Source organism: Diplotaxodon limnothrissa, linkage group LG14, assembly GCF_057381915.1.
Source record: "Diplotaxodon limnothrissa isolate DT_005_m linkage group LG14, D_limnothrissa_male_GT1.1, whole genome shotgun sequence".
In the NCBI taxonomy this organism is placed as follows: Eukaryota; Metazoa; Chordata; class Actinopteri; order Cichliformes; family Cichlidae; genus Diplotaxodon; species Diplotaxodon limnothrissa.
The window spans coordinates 15516515-15521181 of record NC_140609.1 but is presented as its reverse complement, the minus strand read 5'-3'; the positions used below and the strand labels follow the sequence as shown (position 1 = coordinate 15521181).

The following is a 4667-nucleotide window of genomic DNA, read 5'->3' as shown; positions in this document are numbered from 1 at the left end:
GAAAAGACTGTTCACAAAAACACAGAGAGAGAGAGAGATGTGTGTTGATTAAGCAGTGATGATAATAATGAAATGTCTTAGTTTGTCACTTTCAGGTGAAAAGCAGACCTGAATCAATTTTCCACATGCAGCGGTCGGAAGAAAGTTATAGTTTAACATCATTGGAAACATGCAGGCCAAGTTTCTGGCTGACTTATTTACAGTGCCATGTGTTTCTCAACCTCACAAGCGAGCTCACTCCTCCCTGAAGATAAGGAATGCAGCTCCATGATAAAGAGACAGCAGCAAGTCCTGAGCACAAAAAGTCCCAGCAAAGCAGCAGCAATGTGGATAAACAGCAGCAGAAGAAAGCAAACCCATCTTCCTGTCTGATTGGATGAATTCCACGGAAGGGCGAGCAAGATGGCGGTGGCAGCATGTTGAAATGCTCAAAAAGGACTGAGTGACTCGGGCAAGCCACATGCAGCTAGCATGCTGGCTAGCGACATGAAAGAAATGGACCCTTCATGATGCGTTCAACGTGCCAGCGCTGTGGTGGGAAAGGCTCCATCATAAACACGCCCTGCGCCCTGCGCCGAGGTTCAGGCCAAGAAGAAGAAGACGATGACTTCCAAGCCCAAGAAGGTCAGCCTCAGCGTGGGCGAGCTGATTGTGAAAGCCGTGGCCGCTTCCAAGGAGCGCAACGGCCTGTCTGTGGCCGCCCTCAAGAAGGCTCTGGCTGCCGGAGGCTACGATGTGGACAAGAACAAGGCCCGTGTCAAGACCGCCATCAAGAGTCTGGTGGCGAAGGGCACTCTGGTGCAGACCAAGGGCACCGGGGCCTCCGGATCCTTCAAGATGAACAGGGTTACTGAGACCAAAGCTAAGACGCCCGCCGCGGCCAAAGCCAAGAAACCGGCAGCAGCTGCTAAGAAGTCGCCCAGGAAGGCAGCAGCAGCAGCACTTCAGCCACTAGCACGAAGTCAACCGCATCAGAGGACAATAGTGAGAGTGGCTGTGACTTCACTGTGCATGTGAAGAAAACGTTTGAGGAGAACTGAACAGTTGGAGTTTGACATTTGCCACCTGTGGAGTAAAATGGCAAGAAGAGACAGTGGGACACAGGACAAAGCTGAAGGAGAACTGCCGGCTGTTGGACTGTTGAAGTGGGAGAGGACAACAGAGTGAGAAGACTAGGTGAGAACACATAGGAATTATTTAATGTGGGAAATCAAAATTTGGGTTAGCAAACCTGGGAAAAACAAAACTGACTGCTTAAGTTGGAAAATTGAGACGGAGTCTGAAACATTGCGAAAATAGAAACATATACAAAATCACACACACACAAGCAGAACATGCATTAACCCTACTAACAATTCCAAACACAAAATGACTCATGAAGACTCATAGCACATTAGTTAAGAAATGATTAAATAATAGCAGAGAAGTGTGTAGGAAAGGCAGCTTTAAGAACATGCTCTGCTGGAGATGCAGCTCCACAGACATGCATTAGACCTGCCTAATAACACAAACACATGTAATGAAAATTAGCTTGTTATCTTTCATCAGTGTTACAATAGTGTCAATTTAGCAGACACTTGTTATCAAATGCTGAATTTATCCTAAAGAAAAAAAATTGACTCTCCAAGTTGCAGGACAACAATTTAACTTTTGTGAGAAAAAAGATCCTGGTTTGACCAACCAGTGATCAGACAATAAATTTAGTTGTTAAAATGGTAAATTGGGAGAAGCTTCCTGCTTGATTGAGGCAGCACATGTAATTTACTGTATGAGGGAAATTGTCTTTTGTGATACTATTTTGAACATGCTTTTCTGTCGTCCTGTCAACTTGGTGGGTTAATAGCTGATATGCAAATTAGTTGATTGGTTTTAGATTAATGAAAGGTGACTGAATTCTAGTATGAGTGAATGAGATGTGTTGGAGTTGTTGTGTGTTGAGTAGAGACTCTAAAACACTGAGTTTCCTGCTTTGATGTGCGAGTGAATCCTGTATTTAGATACACAACTCTGAATACGTCAGAACAGACTGTTTTGTGAAGTGCATGACAGCATGTCACATGTTTTATGATGAAGGGAAAAAGGAAAAATTGAATAAAATAGATCTGTGGCCTAAATGAGTGAAGAGCACAGACCTGGTGATTAAACTCATAGCTAATAAGACATTAGGATTATGTTGTGTGTTGTGCAGCTGATGGTTGATTTGGAGTGAATCTAGCTGATGATTTTTCTTTTGTTGTGAAGTTGAGCCTGCCGATTAGTATGATGGTATGATAAACCATGCTAATGGTATGATTTACCCTCCTGAGATGAGGAGCTTGTGTCATGACTTAACAAGGCCTTTTTATTTTGATACTTTCACAGTGCACTGAAAGTTCGGTTTGATAATCTCTGTTATTTTTCATTTTTATCTTTTGAACAGGCACTGATTTTGTTTGTCTATTTTCTTTTCTTTAAGCAGATCTGCACGTCGGGAATTAAAAATGCTACACGTCGTCGAGAAAATTGTGCCAAGTGAGTTCTCCACATTTAAATGGACTCTGGAGAAAGCCACTTATTTGGGACAATTATTAAATGACAGTCCCAGTCCAAAAGGATTCAGCGATGTAATCCAAACTAAAGTTCTTCTTTTTCTTTTTGAAATGACGTCATTTTGCTGAGAGTGGAAACTAAATGCGACGATAGGTTCCACTATCAGCAAAGAAAGAAAGAATGAATGCATGAATGAGTGAGTGAAAGGAAAACAAACTGACTGACTGGTAAAAGCTGACAAAAGCTGACAAGACTTTACTGATGTAACACGACTGTGTGAAGTTGACCCCCGCCTGGCAGGGGTGCAGATGAGTCTGTGTGTGCTTCCCTTTACAGGAGCAGAAAGATGACAGCAACACTCGAGGTTGCGTGATGATTTAACATTTTAAATGCCATTTTCTGTGTCTGTGAATTTACTATGTGTGCGTCATTCACTAGCTTGTGTGCTCACAGAGATATCTGTGACAAAGTATGCATACGCCTGCGCAAGCGCTAATATTTGCATTTTCGTTTTTACAGCATTATGGTTCTTCATGTGTTTGATCATGTGATTTATAGGAATACTGGCTAATGTTTCTCTACTACAAGATTTCTGGGTTTATGTGTGAAGAAAACTGTAGTTAAAGGCATATGTTGATGGAGAAATTAATATAGTTTGAGACATACTGTGATGAGACCAGTGTTACTGTTTCCACAGCGAGTGTTAACTTTATGGTGTTTTATGGCACCTCTAGAATCCGTTGACCTGTGTCTGACCTCCGTCTGACCACAGTCAATGTGTATTGCTAATGTTTGTTTCTTTGAGAATGCTGTGGTAGATTCAGCTGAAGCGGACAAGTGACATGGGTAAAACAAATAAGAGATTACGGTATTTATGGAATAGTTTATTATGGGCTCATTTGCTGGCCACTTTTGAACCCATAATAATAATATATGAGTGGAGCGACTTTGCTTAAGAGAAGTCACTGATTACATTAATGTTAACAGAGTACATGGGATAATCCATGTCTGAGGTGAATTAGGGTAATAGTTGTAGTTACTGATTTGAGAAAACCTGCACATGACACTTGTCTTGCTGATGTTGAATGCTTATTACTCTTATGATACAATTGTTTACAGGTATGAAGTTTGATTTCACTTCCAGATTTTGCTTTCCAGGCCGTGATGGTGTGTATGCAGGCTCCTGGGAGAGCCAGGTGTTAAGCAAACTTAATATGCAACACACGCTAACATCTTTTATTGCAGGGTTACGGAGCTACTCCAGAGGAGATGCCCTGATGTTGCCTGGGACATGATCTAGCTAATCTTTTTCTTTAAGACAGGGATCCAGGTTTGGTGAGTTGACGCATGGGAATGTCCATGCGTCAAGAGGTGGAGTGCAAGGATTAACATTAAACAATGTTTACTATTATTGTTGCAGTGATTTGTGTGATTAGCCGTTTTATTTACAAATATTAAACCTATGCAAGTGGTGCATCCATGTTCAGATGAGGCTTTGATGGCCTATAAGTGAAGTTCACTGAACTAAAGAATGTGGTTTGATGATTGTTGACATGCTCTCCAAATAGAAGTTTTTCTTCTTAGCAAGGAAATACAGGTGCAGCAGTAATCTCCTGAGAAATTTTCAGAGGCCCAGTGAGAAGCGTGAACCATTCCAGGCATAGCCGACAGCCAGGCAGTGGTTGAGGTCAAAGGTCAAGCTGGTTGGGGCCCATCATGAGATCAGACCTTGGAGCCACAGCAAGGACCATGAAACTGCCTGCAAAATAGAGGAGAGGATCGTCCACAAGATGGGAGCTGAGGCCAGGAGAGAGGCTTCAGGAGGATCAGAGATCATCTTCAGCACAGCAGACATCACACAGAGAGCTGTGCTACTGAGCTTCCAGGAGATTTTAAATAAAATGAAAGATTCAATATTGACGCTGAGGAAGACAACTAAGGTGTACGACGTGCTCTGCCTTAAACCTTCAGCAGCGTTGGAACATGAAAACTCGTGGGATGAGGGGAGCGTGCCAAGCTCCATCGACAGCGCAGAAGGAGTTCGGGGATGACATCATGATTCTATGAAAGCACAGGAACCAGAAGCTATGGTGGTGATGACAGCAGTTTCCTATGAACATCACCTAATGCTGTGCCAC

The 4667-nt window shown here is 42.7% G+C and overlaps 1 pseudogene; it reads left to right on the top strand.

Moving 5' to 3' along the window:
* Positions 1-401: 401 nt before the first annotated feature.
* LOC146618617 (histone H1-like) lies at positions 402-1230 on the top strand (annotated as a pseudogene).
* Positions 1231-4667: the final 3437 nt, after the last annotated feature.